This window comes from Manis javanica, chromosome X, assembly GCF_040802235.1.
Source record: "Manis javanica isolate MJ-LG chromosome X, MJ_LKY, whole genome shotgun sequence".
Classification (NCBI taxonomy): Eukaryota; Metazoa; Chordata; class Mammalia; order Pholidota; family Manidae; genus Manis; species Manis javanica.
The window spans coordinates 61,484,413-61,505,160 of record NC_133174.1 but is presented as its reverse complement, the minus strand read 5'-3'; the positions used below and the strand labels follow the sequence as shown (position 1 = coordinate 61,505,160).

General features: G+C 37.8%; 1 protein-coding gene and 1 long non-coding RNA gene across 5 annotated transcripts in view; one reads left to right on the top strand and one right to left on the bottom strand.

Annotated features, from left to right (window-relative positions):
- Window positions 1–20,645, top strand: part of LOC108391945 (uncharacterized) — a 34,432-nt gene extending 13,787 nt beyond the window's left edge. The window contains exons 2-5 of the long non-coding RNA XR_001851889.3: window positions 606–697; window positions 11,320–11,528; window positions 12,467–12,598; window positions 13,596–20,645. This is a non-coding gene — a long non-coding RNA (uncharacterized lncRNA). The remainder of the gene's footprint in view (window positions 1–605; window positions 698–11,319; window positions 11,529–12,466; window positions 12,599–13,595) is intronic.
- CHIC1 (cysteine rich hydrophobic domain 1) overlaps window positions 1–20,748 on the bottom strand; it is a 295,686-nt gene that overhangs the window by 158,124 nt on the left and 116,814 nt on the right. For all 4 annotated transcript variants that reach the window (XR_012127482.1, XR_012127483.1, XR_012127481.1 and 1 more), the window contains one exon: window positions 3,380–3,467. The gene's annotated coding sequence lies outside the window, so the exon portion shown is untranslated. The remainder of the gene's footprint in view (window positions 1–3,379; window positions 3,468–20,748) is intronic.

The following is a 20,748-nucleotide window of genomic DNA, read 5'->3' as shown; positions in this document are numbered from 1 at the left end:
TGGTAAACTAAAAAACAGCCTCACAAATGTAATAAACATAAAAGTATAGCTGAAAAAACATTTTAACATCAAATTTGACATTTTTTGCGCACATCCATGTATCCTAGCAGGAGCAAGAAGAACCATATTAATGAGCTCAGCTCTCTTACTGCCCATTTTAATTCATATCCACATTTTCTCATGGCTTGTTCTGCCCCCATCCCCTTTGCCCCCTGCCCCACTGCCTAAAGACATTATTTGTCTGATGGGTAATATACAAAGGGTCCTGAGCCTTCCTAGAAACATGGTCTATACCACTGTTTCTGAAACTGAAGTAATCTGTCAGGATGAAACACCTCTTAAAGGAACAAAACAAAAACATGTGTTTTCAGAATTACTCACTTAAGACAGTTATTTGAAACGTAAACATGTTTTCTAGGTTCAAGATGGTCTTTGTCAAATATATATAATATTGTCTATAATTTATGCAGGACTTGGGGATACATGAGAATATATCCACAAACCCCCAGGGTTCTTATCAACCCAATTTGAGAAACACTGGTCTTTGCTACTAATTATCACTCAATACTAATATACAACTCTATTTATTGGAATGTATTTTAAAGGGATGAATTCTGAGACTTCTGTAACCCCATTCAAGAGGAAGGACGGATCAATTTCACGTGGATTGAGACTGACACTAAACCAGCATGCAAAGGTGAATCTTGGAGTTACATTTCAGTTCATATCTTGCAATAAAATCTCTAGCAGCTAGAAAAAGGCATGCTCTGGAAATGAGGGCATCTGAAAAATTTAGATAATCCTCATGTTACCAAATATTTATTTGGTAGTGGAATAAATAGCGAAACCAGTAATGAGTCCTGTCAAGGAATTTCCTCATGGAGAATGCAGACATGAACGAGTCACTATGATGGCAGGCAACTGGATGAGTACCATAAAAATATTGGGAAGTTCTGTGGGGCAAAGAGGAAGAAGAGTAGGGGAAACACTCTTACTGAGCAAAGTGATGGGGAGAGGAAAATGAAAGGTATGCTGAGGGAGCACCTTGGTCATTTTGGCTTGGGACATTTGACTTGGGATGCATATGCTGAGAGCTTACAGACACTGCGGTATTCCTTGCTTTTTGCAAGTGGATTTTACTGAAGCACACATTCTCTAAGATGGAGTGAATCATTATTCTTTTTCATGGGTTGGGGGCAGAAGGACTAAGATGCTCGCAAAAGTATGAAAATGTTCTGAACTGTGAGTGAGAATACCTAGGCTTTGATCCTATTTGGAAGAGTAACTATTTGGTCCTGGTTCTATCCTTGGATCAAATCACCATCCAGCTCAACTTCAGTGCCTAGGGACTGCTGGTGAATTAAGACAGGGACTTGATTTCAACACTTAAACCCCTGAAAATAGCATTTTGTCATTTGGAAAAATTTCAAAGGGTCCAAAAAAGCACCTAACTTTTTTGATCATTTTTCTAATTGGTTACCATGATTTCTTTTCTGACTTTGCTCCTCCTAGAACCTTAAAATACAGGACTGGGGAAAGTTTTCTGATCTTGGTTTTGTGCATCTTTTCCCATATTCCCCCTCAGCTTTTCTTTTCTTTTTTAATTTTGTTATTATTAATGTACAATTACATGAGCAATATTATGGTTACTAGACTCCCCCCATTATGAAGTCCCCACCACATACCCCATTAGTCACTGTCCATCAACGTAGTAAGATGCAATAGAATCACTACTTGTCTTCTCTGTGTTGCACTGCCCTCCCTGTGCCCCCACAATACATTATGTGTGCTAATTGTAATGCCCCTTTTTCCTCTTTATCCCTCCCTTCCCACCCATCCTCCCCAGTCCCTTTCCCTTTGGTAACTGTTAGTCCATTCTTGGATTCTGTGAATCTGCTGCTGTTTTGTTCCTTCAGTTTTATCTTTGTTCTTATACTCCACAGATGAGTGAAATCATTTGATACTTCCCTCAGCTTTTCTACTTATCTATAACTTACCTACACATTTCTCTAACTAAAACACCCTCTCTAAATTAAGTTATTGTAGAGGATCATAAGACCCAGGACTGATATGATTAAGCATTCCTAAGTTCTTTTCCAGGTATCTGGGCCTTGGTTACCAAATGTACACCTGGATAGGAGCTTGTGACTTGAAATAAAATATTAGAAATTGATCTGTGGTGGCTGCTAAAATAACTCTTACTTGTGAAAACTGTCCTGAAAAATTTTTACTAGCTTAAAGAGAAAGAAACTGGTATCTGAACTGGGATGACTATTCCCTGAAGCCCTGTAAGCTTAGATGGCAAAGAGTACTGATGCATGTGGTTAAACAGAGCTAATGCCTTCCTCTGCGTCGTTGTACAGACTGGCTTGGAAGAAAACTTGATTTTCCCATTACCATATTTTTGGCCACAGACAAATAGCACTTAAGGCCAGTGTCCTTCAAAATCCAACTCAAGTTGGATCTCAAGTATTTCAGACTTAGCTGGCCTGCTGAATTTAACAAGTTACAGTGGCCATGCACAGTTATGTACCATTTTATTGGTGCCATTGAGTTGGCTACATTTTTATTGGTGATTTAGGCTTTACTGGATTGCTCTTCCTTGGACTCTCCAAATTAGAGCACTGAGACGTGGAATGTTAGGCTCCTTGAGCATCCTGTACTAATGAGTCTGGTAACGCTTTCCTTTACTGTTTTGATACTTATATTGGCGATAAGATTTTCATTTGATTACGTTAGGATAAGGGATTGAAGCAAAATTTAAATTTGACCAGTGCTAGATTTCTTAGATGATAGATAGACTTTAAAATACTATTTTGTTTGACCAACTAGAACACTGTTCTTCTAGCTTCTCTGAAAATACAAAATAAGAGGCTATGCAGCAGACCCAAGTGATACCCTCTTGATGGATAAAATATGTAATCGAATGCATGTAGTAATTTCAAAATAGGAGTATGGCTGGAAGATCAGTGTATATTACTGAATCTCGTAAAATGTCTAGGTTACTTTATCCATAGCTTTGAAAACTTTTGGCAGACTATATTTTTACGCTGTTAGTATGACTGCCATTGTACAGTGTCAGTGAACATTACTCTGTGGTCCAGGCTTACATGTTTCCCTTGACTGAAAACTAGCTATTTACTCCCTGTTGCCTTTTTATAATGGATTGACTAGGTCTTTCCAGGAAATCTGTTGTTGAACAAGAAGAACAATAGTGTAATTGCTAATGTCTTTTACGTAACTTTTGGATATTACGGATACTTGACTATTTGGGTTTCATGTATTTCAACTTTAGAACTGACAACAATTAAATCCCTATAAACAGACAAGAAAGAGAACAAGTTTTTAGGCCAGATAGGAAAACAATGATGGTACCTACTGTAGAAAAATCTGGAACATAGAATTAGCAGTTCTCAGGTTCCATTTTGCGTGCTTTTAAAAAACTGCGTATTATAATCCTTCAGCATCTGATTGAGAGATTAAAGAAACAAACCATATTTAGAACAGTTTTAGGGGGGTTTATAGGATGATTCTAAAGATAATACAGAGAGGCTTCCTGTATATCCCGCAACCAATTTTCCCTGTCATCATCTTACAGTACTATGGTACAATTTGTCACAATTAATATTAATACATTATTATTAACTAAAGTCCTTTCCTCATTTTTTCCCTAATGCTCTTTCTACATTCCACGATCTCATCCAGGATACCTACATTGCATCTAATAGTATGTCCTCCTTAGGCTTCTCCTGGTTATGACAGTTTCTCAGACTTTCCTTATTTTTGACGGCCTTGACAGTTTTTAGGACTAATAGTCAACTATTTTGTAGAATGCCCCTCTATTGAGATTTGTCTGATGTTCTTCTCATGACTAGACTGGTCTTACAAGATTTTTGGGAGGAGAACGGACCACAGAAGTAGACAGCCATTTTCTCAAGAGTACATATATCAACATGGTATCACTGTTGATGTTGACCATGAGCACCTGGCTAAAATACGGTTTGCCAGGTTTCTACAAATACATATAAAATTACTATTTTTATCCCCTTTCCATACTGTATTCTTTGAAAAGCAACCAGTATGTATAGCCAACAACTAAGGAGTAGGGAGTTCTGCTCCACCTCTTTGATGGACAAGTAACTAAAATCGTTTGGAATTCTTCTGCACAGGGAATGTGTCTTTTCTCCTAGGTTTATGTATTTATTCAATAATTCTATCAGTATGGATTTATGGATATTTATTTTATGCTCTGGGGTATAATCCCAATACCACTTCTGTTCAGATTGTTCCAGCTTTGGCCATTGGGAGCTCTTTCAGTCGGCTCCTTTGACATACCCCAACATTGTGGGTTCTGTTTTTTGTTTCAGCACTTTGTTTTTGATACTACAAGGTGCTCCAGGCTCATTTGTGTATCTCCTGTCACAGTCCTGGAGTTAATCATTTCTTCAAGGAGCCCTGACTCTTTTAATTGGAGAACAGTATTAGAAGTCAAGATCTAGGTGCTATGTATGTTCACTATTACTTGGGTATCATTGCTTCAGCACTCTCTTAGGTGAGAAGAGGTAGGAGACATGGGTGCATACTAACTTGTGTATATGCACATATCTATATTTATGTAACCATCTGTATCTATTTTAAGTTGAACATTGGGTTCACACTGATGTCTCTAACTCTAACCCATTACCACATGAATCACTGTAGTCTGCTCTCCTTGCTTATCTGTTCCTTCCCACCCTGATAGTGAGAAGCCTAACTTTGTTGGGAGATTTTTTATGTTCATATTAGGGTAGGTGAGTGAGTGACAGTTGCCTTTGATTAAGTTTAGGGAGTGTTTAGCTGTAGGTTGATTAAAAGTTCCTGTAACTAGAAGTGACTGTTCTACCCTAAATGTTTCTGCTCATTTTGAAACTTAACCATTGGTTGCAGAAACAAACTTAAGAACCATGATCTCTCCCAATTTCCATATTTTGCCCCTCATTTTCCAATTAAATTACTCTGATACAGCCAGGTAAGCTGTTCCTTAGGTATGCATTTCTTCCAGTTTTTCCTCAGAGCTAAAGTACCCTGAGAACACCAAATGTGGAAAAGGGGAAAGGCATTTGTGTAGGGTATATGGAGGAGGGAAGAGCCACTTAGTGACCTCTAAGTAATCTTCCAACGTGCCTATTTAAGACCCAAGGGGTAGATTCATTCCTTGGCAATATCCAAATGCAAATAATCCAAAGGCAATTTTCAGTGTTTTGATTTTATTCAGTTTTATTCAAGCTAATTGGTGTGTTGTTTTTAAAGTGTTCTGATGAATGTGATTGTTACATGTATTACATGTGGATTATTAACTTAAATATTTTACGAGAGATACTAGTTTGAGACAGTGTTTCTGAAATTGGTGTAACAAGTTTGATAGTAGGAGCACTTGTCTCAAATTTTAACTTTTCTCCAACACAAAATTTTTTTTTATTTTGGTATCATTAATCTACAATTACATGAACATTATGTTTACTAGGCTCCCCCCTTCACCAAGTTCCCCCCACATACCCCTTCACAGTCACTATCCATCAGCATAGTAAGATGCTGTAACATCACTACTTGTCTTCTCTGTGTTGCACAGCCCTACCTGTGCACCCCCAACACTATACATGCTAATAGTAATGCCCCCTTTCTTTTTCCCTGCCCTTATCCCTTCCTTCCCACCCATCCTCCCCAGTCCCTTTCCCTTTGGTAACTGTTAGTCCATTCATGTGTTCTGTGATTCTGCTGCCGTTTTGTTCCTTCAGTTTTCCTTTGTTCTTAGACTCCACATATGAGTGAAATCATTTGGTACCTGTCTTTCTCCGCCTGGCTTATTTCACTGAGCATAATACCCTCTAGCTTCATCCATGTTGTTGTGAATGGTAGGATCTGTTTTATTCTTATGGTTGAGTAATATTCCATTGTGTATATGTACCACCTCTTCTTTATCCATTCATCTACTGATGGACATTTAGGTTGCGTCCACATCTTGGCTATTGTAAATAGTGCAGCGATAAACATAGGGGTGCATCTGTCTTTTTCAAACTGGAGTGCTGCATTCTTGGGGTAAATTCCTAGAAGTGGAATTCCTAGGTCAAAACGTATTTCTATTTTGAGCATTTTGAGGAACATCCATACTGCTTTCCACAATGGTTGAACCAATTTACATTTCCACCAGCAGCGTAGGAGGGTTCCCCTTTCTCCACAACCTTGCCAACATTTGTTGTTGTTTATCTTTTCGATGATGGCGATCCTTACTGGTAAGAGGTGATATATCTCATTGTGGTTTTAATTTGCATTTCTCTGATGACAAGTGATGTGGACTATCTTTTCATGTGTCTGTTGGCCATCTGAATTTCTTCTTTAGAAAACTGTCCATTCAGCTCCTCTGTCCATTTTTTAATTGGATTATTTGCTTTTTGTTTGTTGAGGTGTGTGAGCTCTTTATATATTTTGGATGTCAATCCTTTATCAGATCTGTCATTTATGAATATATTCTCCCATACTGTAGGATACCTTTTTGTCCTATTGATGGTGTCCTTGGCTGTACAGAAGTTTTTCAGCTTGATATAGTCCCACTTGTTCATTTTTGCTTTTGTTCCCCTTTCCTGGGGAGATCTGTTCATGAAGAAGTCACTCATGTTTATGTCCATGATATTTTTGCCTATGTTTTTTTCCAAGAGTTTTATGGTTTCATGACTTACATTCAGGTCTTTGAAACATTTCGATTTTATTTGTGTATGGGTTTAGGCAGTGATCCAATTTCATTCTCTTACATGTAGCTATCCAGTTTTGCCAGCACCATCTGTTGAAGAGACTGTCATTTCCCCATTGTATGTCCATGGCTCCTTTATCATATATTAATTGGCCATATATGTTTGGGTTAATGTTTGGAGTCTATTCTGTTCCACTGGTCTGTGGCTCTGTTCTTGTGGCAGTACCAAATTGTCTTGAATTACTGTGGCTTTGTAGTAGAGCTTGAAGGTGGTGAGCGAGATCCCCCCCCACTTTATTCTTCCTTCTGGTGTTTCCATATGAATTCTTGAACTATTTGTTCCAGTTCATTGAAGAATGCTGTTGGTAGTTTGATAGGGATTGCATCGAATCTGTATATTGCTTTGGCCAGGATGGCCATTTTGACGATATTAATTCTTCTTAGCCAGGAGCATGGGATGAGTTTCCATTTGTTAGTGACCTCTTTAATTTCTCTTAAGAGTGTCTTATAGTTTTCAGGGTATAGGTCTTTCACTTCCTTGGTTAGGTTTATTCCTAGATATTTTATTCTTTTTGATGCTATTGTGAATGGAATTGTCTTCCTGATTTCTCTTTCTATTAGTTTATTGTTAGTGTATAGGAAAGCCACAGATTTCCGTGTGTTAATTTTGTATCCTGCAACTTTGCTGAATTCCGATATTAGCTCTAGTAGTTGTGGAGTTTTTGTGTACAATATCATGTCATCTGCAAATAGTGACAGTTTAACTTCTTCCTTACCCATCTGGATTCCTTGTATTTCTTTGTTTTGTCTAATTGCCGTGGCTAGGACCTCCAGTACTATGTTGAATAACAGTGGGGAGAGTGGTCATCCCTGTCTTGTTCCCGATCTCAGAGGAAAAGTTTTCAGCCTCTTGCTGTTCAGTATGATGTTAGCTGTGGGTTTATCATATATGGCCTTTATTATGTTGAGGTACTTGCCCTCTATGCCCATTTTGTTGAGAGTTTTTATCATGAATGGATGTGGAATTTTGTCAAATGCTTTTTCAGCAACTATGGAGATGATCATGTGGTTTTTGTCCTTTTTGTTGATGTGGTGGATGATGTTGATGGATTTTTGAATGTTGTACCATCATTGCATCCCTGGGACGAATCCCACTTGATCATGGTGTATGATCCTTTTGATATATTTTTGAATTTGGTTTGCTAATGTTTTGTTGAGTATTTTTGCATCTACATTCATCAGGGATATTGGTCTGTAGTTTTCTTTTTTGGTGGGGTCTTTGCCTGGTTTTGGTATTAGGGTGATGTTGGCTTCATAGAATGAGTTTGGGAGTATTCCCTTCTCTCCTATTTTTTGGAAAGCTTTAAAGAGAGAGTGGGTATTATGTCTTCTCTGTATGTCTCATAAAATTCTGAGGTAAATCCATCTGGCCCGGAGTTTTGTTCTTGGGTGGTTTTTTGATTACTCTTAACATGAATGTTTTAAGAAAAGTTGGATGATTTGTTCAGTGATCAGTGACATACTATTTATAAAGTCTACAATTAGTATTTTGCTATAATTGATTAAACTTGTCCTTCCTAATAGAAAATATTTATGCATCCTTTAAGTTCATGGAAATAATTTTTAAGCTAAAAGGTATGAACAAAAGGGATAAGACCTTTTGCTGAGGTCTAAGGTACAATTACAAAAGACAGCGGGTGTGCAAGATAGTAGCAAATAAAAGGCTACTAAACTGTGAAAATGGTGTCTTTATGGTATAGCTTCTTTACACTGTGGCATGTCTCTACTGTCCAATGTGGTGTTAATAATGCACTTAACCAAATTTCTCTTTTCAAACTGCTGCAATATCTTAAAACATATAGCAGGGCTACTTGTCTTTCATTTGGCACAAAACACATTACTTTGTAAATGTTCTTTAAGTTTTCCTCTATTCTTTACGCTTCAGGCAACAAAAGTAGTACCATTTATCAGCAATATGGCCATGAACCTTCCATTATGAAGTAGTCATCTAGCTGCTTCAAACTACCTTTATGATGAAATGAAAATAGGGTAAAAATTTTGTAGAAAGCTCCTGTGCCCCTGAGAATCCTTGCTCAGACTCCACAACTTAAGGACCCCTAAGCTGAGAGAAGACCAGGGCTTAAGTACCACTTGGCCACCTACTGGCTGTCTCATCTTCTGCACTCCCAGTTTCTTTACTTAGAGAATAAAAATTTTGGATTACACAATCATTAATACCCTTTTTAGCTGTGATGATTCTGTTCTTGTCTAGAGTTTGAGTATTTGAACTAGCTGGCTGGCTATATGCCACTTGGTTTTTATGTGTAAAGTACCTTGATGTTTTGTTGGTCTGCAAGATGACAGATAAGAGTCTCAACATTCTTGTCAATCAATAATGACTCATAATGAGATGTATGGTTCTCTGCCAGTTCTAAAATGATTCTCCTTAAGGGGAAGGGAATGTTCCTTGAATTCATGTCATTATTCTAATAACAAAATCAGAGAGCTTCGATGCTAAAGCAGCTGTGTTTAGTAAATATGGTTCAGAATGGCTCAGAAGATCTGGGTACACTGGAAAAGTTGTTTAGTTACCTTAACTAGGCAGTGTATAAATGAAGTTGAGCTTGGATCCATTACTTTAAAAATTCTTCAGGTAAGTTTGCTTGCAGATGGAGTGTCCACTTAACAATCATTAATGGGGTTTCAGAAAGGAGCAGAGTAAATAACATATAAATATGTATGAACTGCCATGTTTAACTGGAAGCCTGTATGTGGGAGTGAAGTATCTATCTAATCTTAGGTTAAGTAAGGATGGGGAAGGATATTGCCAAGAGAGTTCATACTGTTCATACTGAGAACATCACAGAGCACCAGTTTGGCTTTACTGGACATCTTATCTAGGAAGTAGAGTGAAATAAGTGATCTTTTACAAACTACTGTTAGACTTTATAATATTGTAATTCCTGATCACGAATCTGGAAAGCCATATCTAGTGCTTTTCACATCATTATCTTACCATACAAAGTGCTTTCAAGTTTGCAAACCTGGCTTAGACCTGCTTCAGTTTCACTCCTAGCCTGTACTAAAGGCAGCTAGCCAATTAAAAATGGTCAAGGCAATTGTACTTCCACACAGTAGTAGCAATTGCTCTGCTGCCCTGCTTCTTGAAATATTTTCAGCAAGAGGTCCACCTTTGGGCCACAGATTTAGTCAGACCTTAAGGTGCGTATTGATTTGACCCATATTTTCATTTAGTTCTTCTTTTTTCTACACTAGCCTAATCCTGTGAAACTGCTAGTGCTTGCCAGTAGATGATCTTTGGGAGACCAAACAGGCTAGGGAGGAGATACAGAAGACCCCTATATATATATATATATATATATATATATATATGTATTTTCTTGAAGTATTGTTATATAATCTTACATTGTTTTCATGTATACAACACAGTGGTTCTACAGTTATCCATATATTAAATCCTTACTCAACTAGTGCAGTTACTCAGAGGTTACAGAATCATTGGCTATATTCTCCATGCTGTTCTACTATCCCTGTGACCAGCTTACATTATGATTGAGAATTTTTGGAAGACACTGGTAGTAAGTGCTGAAGATTTGTTGATGAGTAGTACTGGCTTGATCTGTGTCATGGGCCTGTTTCAGCAGGCCTGATTCCATTGTCACTGTCATTCCTTTGCTTTAAGAAGTTTGAGGGTTTGTTATTTGAAAAATGCATGACATTGCAAAAAAGTAGAATAATAGACCTAAGGGACTGTGTAAGCTATTTATTGGATCCTTAGCCTTTTTTTCCTTTTGCATAGATTTGCTTGGCTAAAATAATAATGGGTTTTATATGCCTGTAACCATTCTTGATTTCTCTGAATATTGTGAGACTTGGGTGGTACAGCATTTATATAAGCTGTTCAAAAAATGAATTGAATAGAAAACAATTGTTTATCTTGGCAGTGTACCAGCATCTTACTACTTAATGTACAAATTCAAAGGGTAGAATGCTACACAACTAGGTGAGAGAGAGGCACTTTGACGTAGATTGCTCAGTTCTTAAAATAGTGCTGTATAAAAGAAGCCTGAGGCAATCTGAAAAATTCTTACAGAACTCAACAGTTAGAGCACATTGGAGCTTTTCTAGGGTGGCCTGATAGCTTTCTTGGTTGAGAAAGCTAAGTTCTCTGTTATTTCCAACCCCTTGATTTCTTGACACCTGCCCCACCCCCGAATCTATATTTTGTGATGAGAACACAAAGTCCTTAATAATCTACACTCTAGAGAATTTCTCATCAGTGGAGACTGTAAGAATAAAGGACAGTATGGAAATTTTGGTAATTGTTCATCTCTGAATTGGTCTTGGAGATAAGGAGAACTATAAGGAATGGAGCTAGAATGAATGGAAGAATTTGCATGTTGCTAGACTGGTAGCTAGAATACAGAGTTCTACACATTTCTAAATCTCCACCTTTCAATACATCCAAAGGAAAGGTAGATACAATTTAATTTAACCACTAGTTGCTTATTGCAACAGACTTTTCCTCGTGTACTATGTTTCATTAACTTATTTTTCTTCTCTCTCTTCTCCAGATCTTCCTCGGAAGAATAGGCTTGTTGCTTTACAGTGTTAGGGACCTATTCCCTTTGACGATCCCTAGGTGGAGATGGGGCTTGAGGATCCTCCATGGGAAAAGCTCACTACCACTGGGCAACAACCCGAGGCCACAACACTCTACCAAGATTTCTTTCCTGGGCCCAGTAGGAAGATGAAGTCTCAAGACAACCACCACACATCAGAGGTGGGTAAACTGTCCCTAAAAGCATAATACATAGTCTTTAATTTTGATGTTTTCTAGTCTACTGTATTTAACTTTACACTAGGATTGTTTTCATCATTACCACTGTGTCTGCTTTGGTAAAAAACAGCTTCCTAGCTAAGCAATTAGGTGGAAAGCAATAGGGTGTGAGATGGATGATGAGGATGATGTGAAAAGAGCTGCAGGCTGCCTGAGTTAGGTGTTTAGAATGGGCCTAGCATGTTAGAGAGGCTATAGCTAATTTTTCTGTCTTTCATAGGAGAACATGGACAGCTGCTGCCATATCTGCAGCACTGATCAAGGGCAGATCATCATTCTGGACTCTGTGGTCTCCAGAGTCTCTTGATGCCTGCTGGAGAACTCTGTGCTAGTCATTTACATAGTTGAAGATGCTTTGAGATGTCTGTGGAATAAAACACAAAACAAGCTGTTTGAGAAGATAAATCAGTTTCTTTTTATGCTGTGTTCACTAATTGATGGAACCTGACCAGAAATGGCACAAAATTATCCATCAGGCAGGATCTAAAGAACCAAGAGCCTGCATCTGCTAGGTCAGTGATGGGAGAGAAGCATGCAGGTTGGGAGACGGAAGTTAACCATTCAGTGTAGCAAGTCCAGATTGCACAGGCTTTGTGCAGATTTGTACTCAACTGAAAGAATACGGCTGTGATTGACAGTGGTGTTTCTCGTGGTTCACTGAGTGTTATCTCACAAAACGTTTTCCTCTTTATGCCATAGTTTCCTATTCTTGTTGAATGAGGAACTTGTATTAGTTTTATCTCTGAGGACCTAAAAGCTTCAGCTCTAAGCTCTGTAGAGATAGTTTCTATAGCTCATTAATTCGAATCTTCTAATTAGTAGCACAGTACTCAGTTAAGAACTTTATGGTATTTATGTACCTTTCCTCTCATTTTTTGTAGCTCCTGATTGTTTCCTTCATAGCTGCCAAAGAATTATCCCTCCCAAAAGCAGTGCAGAGAGCAATAAATATGAACACACCAAAGGAAGAGCAACATGCCTGGCACTCTAGCATTTTACACTAGCAGAATGAAGTAAGTTGTCGGTGCTGTAAAATCCTGTGAGGATAGCTTTCGAGCTAATAGCTGATTGGAGGGGGAGCCAAATGTGAGATGGGAGGATGACCAATAACCTGTATTACCAGTAAGTTTCACTGAAGCAACTCAAGGATATTACCGTCTGTGTGCCAGTTGTGTCACAAAGCAATTTTGTCTCACGTTGTTTGTTCTTTACCTTCACTGTGTAGATCCTCTGACACTCTTAGAGGCCTAAAACAAAAATTGTTTTCTGCTTTCTTACTTCCTCTTGTGAGAGACTCTGTCTGTAGTTAAAGGTTTAGTGTTAATGGAAACCCAGTCCCTCAAGCTGCCATTATGATTAAGGTTGTGAAAATCAAGTCAGTTTCTAAAGGGATGGGAAAGATGAAGATATAAAATGAGGAGATTGACTAGGTGCTCCCTGAGTGCCCTTTATTATAGTATTCACTCATCTCCATTGGCTTCTCTGGAATCCTTACAATAGTTGTGGCAGAATTTTAAGTGGCACATATTCTCTGTTTAAATCCTCTGCTACTTATTAGGTGCATGGCCTCTGGCACTTGAGAGCTTCTGATTACCTTTGTCTGTGAAGGTTAACTGAAATCATGGATGTAAAGTGCTTAGTACAGTGCCTGGCACATGGTAAGCGAAAGGTAATCCACAAAGTTTCATGAGTGCATTTGACACAATACAAGTGACCACTAATACCATCTAGTGGCAGGCCAAGTTGGTGCATTTTGGTTCAATGTAAGAAATCCCTAAGGTAAAAGTTTGTAAATAGAAAACCGTATGTGTTGGTGCTGATGGTTGCTATTATGATAATTATTACTGATAGTAATGTCAGTACTGGTACTATTTATTATAATTATTAATGCAATTTTTTTGGTCTTTTTTTGTGGTGTCATCTTTTATTGTGCCCCTCACTATTTTGTTTCTTCAACTTCTTACCCTCCTCCTCTGAATGCCTGCCTTGTTATTTCTTGTCACTTGCAAGTGTGTATTTCTTTGCTTGTCTAATTCCTCCGTGAATGTCTTTGGTCTTTCTTCTCTATCTACAGTATATCTTATTGTTCCCACAAGTCTCTTCCTGGTTTCTTTGTGTATCTTTGTCTCATTTTACACTTGTTTGTCCCCAAGAGTTATCTGTGCCATGTCTTAGATGTCTGCCTTTAGTTTTTTCATTTTATTGCTGATTCTCTTTGCTCTCCTAGATATGGCTCTTTTTTTACTGTTTTCTATCCCTTTATGGCTCTGAATCATATGCTGTGTGCTTTTTGCTGGTTTCTTGTTCTGCCTATCTCTCTTTTCTCTGTGCGAACTCGTTTGTTCATCATTCCCTCTCCTTGTTGCCTTGACGTTTCACCTTCTGATTCTGACCTTCCTTCTGGTTGTTTCTACTCCTTATCTTGCATTTCTTTCTGTATGTCCTCTATATCTGTCTTGTGCTATTTTCTCTCTTTTTCTCCTGCTCTGTGTGTCTGTGTCTCTACTCTCTGTGATTTTCCATTTTCAGTGTTCATCTCTCTGTGCTCTTCTTTCTTCTCTGCCTTTTCTCTTATACTCACCTTTGAGTATTTCAGCTTCTTCATGAATCTGTGTCACCCCCTCTGATTTCATGCAGTCTTCTCTCCTTGCATATTTTGTGTGTGTGTATGTGTGTGCTACTGTAGGTGTGTCTGTGGTAAAGGGGATTCCCAGCCCCTTCCTAATAGGTGCAGACTGTCACCTATGAAAATAAGCATTGCAGAGCTGTTCCTTACCCCAGGCTGCCCTCTGAGATGATAAAAGACCTAACATGGAGAAGGTGGAAGGCCCAAAGTAGAAGACAGATGGATTGAGACTTGAGACCTAAAGACTAAAATGGAAAACCTGTGTCCCAAGATAGATGGAAACCTCAGGCCTGAGACTGTCTGAAGCCCTAAGAGTTACAATGTACAGAAGGTAGGCCTTATTGGACAGAGACTTAAAGACCTGACTGAATTGGGTGGAAGGCTCAAGTCTTGAATTATATAAAAAGCTGAAGACCCAGGATGGGAGCTAAGGAAGGCCCAAGATAAGGCCTAAGATAAAAAAGCCTTAGCTTAAACACCTAAGACTCAAGGATGGAAGACCTCAGACAAACATAAAGACCGAGGACTCAAGCCTCTCTAGATGAATAGGATGCCCAAGAGAGAAAAGTAACTCAAGACTAAATCAGGTGGGAAGCTGGAGGGCCATGACCCAGAATCTAAGGATAGAAGTCCCAGGACGAGAGGAAACCCAAAGATGAGAACTCTAAGCCCCACCTCTTTTCTGCTGTTACCTTCCCTGCTCCTGGACATTTTCCATTCTCCCTTTCCAGTTTTTATATCTCCATTTAAGCCCACTTTTGAAGTGTTCTTTTTGATGTTGCTATTACCTTAAACATATCTTTAGCTGGCAATATTATGCTTAGGCCATTCTTAAGCCAGTTTTCATCATAATTTTGAACCTTTCATCAAGTGTTTGGTGCTTTTTAGACTTAGACTTCTTTTCACCACTTGACAGAAACATGACAGGTAACATTGTATTTCAATCCTCCATTTTCCTCAGAAACTCTAGGCTGATGAGAAGAGGAAAGCATCAGGTTGTTGGGGAAAAAAGTGCCAGGCTATCTAGAGAAAATGTGAAGAGATGCTCCAGGCCAGTGAGAAGAATTAGACAAAAGACAGGTTTGCCAGCCTGCTCAGAAACACCAGCCAGCAATACCTTATTTCTTTGAGGTTGGGTGAGCAGGATTCCTGGGGTTTGGGATTTCTAGTGATGGTTACAAAAAGGAATGAAATGACGGCCTGTGAAAGAGTAAAGCCCCAAGGAGCCAGCCTGAACTCCCTGCTCATGGTAGTGGCCTAATTTGATGGGCTGTGTCAAGCCTGTCCCTGGGTTTAATGCCCATTTCTAGCCTTAAAGGAGTGAGAACTTGGGAACAATTAGTAGGTTTAATCCTTTCTTTGACTTTTTTCCCTCCTTACCATGAGGGAAGACAATTTGAATGATTGTGAATATATTTGAAAGCACTCTAAAACACAGAAAAAAGCAAGGCACTCTCATTCATAGTATATTAACAGCCATGCATGGCTAACATTTGAAAGTGCACTGTCAGCTCTGAAGCATTATGTAAATAGGGTCATCACACCTTTTTTGTAAGGGTCAGATGGTAAATATTTTAGGCTTGAAGAGCCATATAGTTTTTGTTGCTTTAAAAAAAAACGCTTTAAAAAGGAAAAGCTATTCTTAGCTCCTGAACCGAGTGGATTTGGTCCGTAGGCCATAGTTTACCGCCCCTGATATAAATGCCAGGGACTGTGTGCTGAATAATACTAATTTCCTCCTGTGGGCCTGTCCCTGTGCTGGGTGCTGAGGATGCAGTAATTCGGTATGATCACATCCAGTTTAACTAAACTTAAAATGTGAATGTGCTTTTGTAAACTGTAAAGCACCTAAAGACTTAAGGAGTTTCAGAGTTGATGAATGAATATTGATTGCATAGTGTACACATTCTACTGGGCTAAGGCTCTGTGGATACAAAGATTAAAAGAAGCATGAATAAAGTGCTGCACCAAAAGTATAATACTTCACATAGACCAGGAATTAAGTGTTTGATAAATGCGCAATTCATGTATTTGTGGCCATCATGTTTTTGCTGCTATGGTGATTTTGAGTAAAAAGAGTATCCAGGTAGCAAACACATGGAAACTTCTTTTAAACTATAATACATCACAAACACAAGGGATTAAGCTATTGTGATCAATAATGTGCCAGATATACTAGGCACTAAAGATATCAAAGAAAAAAAAGCATTCTCATAGAAATAAAATTTCAGATAAGTGAATATTGAAAACTAAAGCACTATGTAAATATCAATGCGCTACATGTGTGTGAATGAATGAATAAATATTAACTGCCTTTTGTGTACCAGCTATTGTTTCAGGTACTGTGAAATGCCAGATAATGCTCCCAAGTAGTAAGGGAGGTTTATGTTCTATACTATTCACTATACACTGCTTATTTTAACTAATAAAGACTTTACTGGTGATGTCAAATTGATACCAGTGTATTCTCCTAGGTAACAGCAAAATGTAATGAATGAGACTGCACTTTCTAAACTATAAAGTGCTATATAAAATTTAGACATTAGATGTTTCCTGTGTGACTAAAAGTTTTTGCATGACAGGCATTATCTCTACAAAATTCTTGTGTGCTTGACCCACTATGAAAGGGGTAATACAAATAGTTACATAAACTGAAGGTTTAAATACTTGTTAAATGAATGGATATCAGTTGCCTACTAGGTGAATTAAAGAGCTAAATAAATTTATCATTTCATTTTGCCTACAGTTGAGAATAAGGCAGTACATATGTTAGCATTTTGTGAACTCCAAAGCACCATGTAAATACATGTAACTTGATTTTCTCATGTGGTGCCAAGTACTAAGCTAGTAAGATTGTCACAGTTTATATATATATATATATATATAACATAAAATAATAATGCCAGTTTCCTTGCTAGGCACTGAGGATGTGAAGATGAAACCATCTTTATTTGTGTCCTGGGTAGCAGAAGATAATCTATACAATCAATAAGTCTCAAATTGCCATACATAGATAAGCACTATCTGTTGAAGGAGCACTGATCATTTACTCTGTCTTATCCTCAGAGAAAGTAACTGGGGATGTAAAAATTCATTATCATTGAACTACATCAGAGATCTGTGTAAACTTACAAAGTTGACTAAGGAATTAACTGTTGGTTTAAGAAATGATTATTGCTTACTTTTTATGAGGCTTAGAACTGTGCATGGCCTAGGATATAAAAATACTATCCTTATTGGGTGTTCCCAGCAGGAAATTGAGGTATAGGTGTGAGATCCAGACTGAAAGTTACTTAACCACTGTGAAGCTTATCTGATGATGAAAATGGGAAAAAGAATTGTGCAGGACAGTAGGCCAAACGCTGAGCTAGGTGGAAAGATAAAGTTCAGACCAGAAGTCTACTTGCACCCTGGTCTGAATAGAGATGGAGAAAGTTTTCTAAAAAGTAAAGTGCTGTTCTCCACCAGTACCAGTTTTTAAAAATGCTGAGTGCTGATGATGGAGATATTTTAAGACCACACTTGCCTGGCTTAGATACGCTAAAGGACTAAAAATAAATGGCTCAGGTTTACGTTTAGGTTAATTTGCTAAACAGAGCATCTTTTATGTAGAATACCATTCTAGATCCAGAGCATAAGTGAAGTGAAATGAGCTTTGTCTAAAGGGCATCAGATCACAAATCATAGCTGAAGATACAAAGACATCTTTGACTTGTAAGTAGATATTTCTGTGCCTGTTCTCCAGAAGGCAGTATGCTTGATGAATTAATCCAGTAGGTCTGGTTTCGAGGATCTGTTGACTTGCCTTGGAGATAGAAAAAGATGGCATGGTTCTTTAAATAAAAAAGGAAGACATTTTTCATAGTTCTAGAAAGTCCCATGTCACTTGCTTATTTACATGGCCTAAAGCCAGAAGAAGCCAGATAAAAGGGCTCAATGTTTGTCCTTTAATAAAATGTGAATTATAGTGAAATGGTTTAAGATACAAATTAAGATGAAACAACTTGTTTTAAAAGTATTTGCTCATTGGACTGGCTTAGAGTCAGGAAGCCACTTGAGCTATATAGATGATTATTTCTAGATTGTCCGTATTTTGTAAAAATTTATTCATTCTGGATAAAGTCCTGTTCTTGAGTGTTTAGATGAAGAGATTTAAAAGACCTAGACCAAAACGCACTTTACTCTCACTAGCTTATAGTGGAAACACAAGAACAAATTTAATAAGAGACTATAGTTCTTCAATTAGTTCAAAAAACTTCATTGGAGCAGCTGTGATACTAAAGCACTGAGAAGGAATGATGAAATAGATCACCTCTTTGGCATGCTTTGTAGAGTAGGAATAAAAGCTTTTTTTATTCATTCATTCATAGAAGGTAGTGCTAAATGAAACAGGTTTGGTACTAAAGGTGCTTAGTCTGTCTTGAAAATGCAGTAAAAACAAGAAGTGGAATGAAAAGCTTTATTAATCAAAAGTTTGTTTATTTGAAGGTACAGTGTTAATTCCTTGACAGAAAACAAGTTGTGACTAAAGCACACTTTTTAAAATTGGCTTGGAGCCTAGAATATAAGAGAAAGGTCACTGTTCATTCACTTTTTTCATTCATTCACTCTACCAAGTATATTTGACTGTCTACTGTGTGTAAGGTCCTTTGCTATGTTTTCAGTTGGCCCCAGAGATGTGAAACAAACGAATGCCTTCCCAGACAACTTTTAAAACTTTGCTTTTGGCCTGTTTTCTGGTTATGGGCAAGATTTAATCTCTGAATAATATTATGGGGGTTTAATTCCTACTCCATATTATTTCCTACCACTCTGGCCACTATAATAAGCAGGGTTTTCTACTGAGCTTGCTCCATAAGTTGCAGGAACTGTCCTTATAATAGACACTTCCTTTTCTCCTAGCCTATTCCTCATGAAAAATAGCTGTGACCACTGCTGGGCAGGAGGAGATATAACAAAGAAATAATTTCCAAACCTGCCTCATTGCTATCAGCATTGGGGAATCAATCATTCTCAAGCCACGATTGGTTTTGAAACATTTACCAACTTTGTCTATTTTGAGTTCTTTACATTTTACATTCTGACAAATGTATACTGCCTAAATAGATCTCTTTGAAGAAGAGTCCTTAAATAGCACATAGCAAGACTGGAGATGGAGACATGATTTTGCTTTTGCAATAGTTTCTCAAAAGACACCTTAGAAACCTCACCATCAAAACCTGTTCAAGAAAGGACTTGTTATACTGGAATAATGTCAGTGAATGAAAATAGCTTTACAATTTCATCATGCTTAAGTTTTAAGAACAGTAACAATTGGAATTAGAAAAAATAGGAGGGAAAATATTCCTTTAAAATTCTCTCCAAATATAGGCCAAAGTGGGGTTTGACCTTTTCTTTTTTTAAAATCACTCACAGAGGGTGGGATAGGAGGAAGAGTGAAAGAAAAGGTCAAACCTCTTTATAAGGGCAGCCTGCCATTCCTGGATTGGTCTTAAAAAGATTACTACCTCCAGTCGAACTTGGGGATTGCTTTATTCACTTTAATGCAGTTCTAATAACTGGTCATTGTTGAGATGAAGACAAGACTCCTTTGTTCCCAGTCTTTTCTATAAGTTCTTGAGAATCAGTAATTCTTGGTTGATTGGTTTGGTTATCAGCTAAGCCTTAGGCTATGTAATAATGGGTTTTATTAACATGACCTCTCCATCATAAGGTAGTAAAGCTCAAGTCAAAATTAACTACAAAGGAAGATGACTTTTGTTCACTGTAATTCATACATACTTCAAAGCATCTAAACTTGAGAATATGTGGCAAGCCAACAGTATCATCCATAAATGGAGAAGGAATTAGAGTAATGACAGAGGCTAATTGGTGGAGGGAGCAAGGCTAAAGAGGATTAGTGGGTGATCTTTTGAATTTTGGATCCGTACATTTTAATTTGTACATCAGATACATCCAAAATATTCTCTGGCTTTTAATATGTGCTGTCAGCAGGGTTGAGTAACACCCCTTCAGGTGGGGATGGGGGATTGCATTATTAGGAAGTGAAAAGGAGAAAGTCACTAAAAGCCTTCCTTTCAAAGTTCCTGACATCCTAAGACTACTTACTACTGATAAGAATAAGAGAACATGCTGACACCTGATTTTTGTCGCATACATGAAGTTGTGAACAAATCTATTTTTAAAGGATATTACTCCGTCTCTACCCTTCTACCTGAAAGGGAATCCATGTCAAAATGCTGATAAATTGAAGATAAACTGACTTGTGAACTCATGTGAAATGCAGAATCTCTGAGCCTTGACTGGTTTGAAGATTGAAAAACCTTACTCAGCATGGGCGACCACCAAAAGGCAATCTAACGCTATCTGTTTCAAAACGAAGAAAAATTGGGGAGTATATAGTCTACTGTCAAATAAAATTTTGAAAACTTTTAGTGTGACAAGTTCTTCCTTATTGTCCTTAACCACACTAGTTTCCTTTTTTTTTTTTACTACCTTAATCATCCAGCTTGGGTAAATGATTTCCAGTTCCATTTC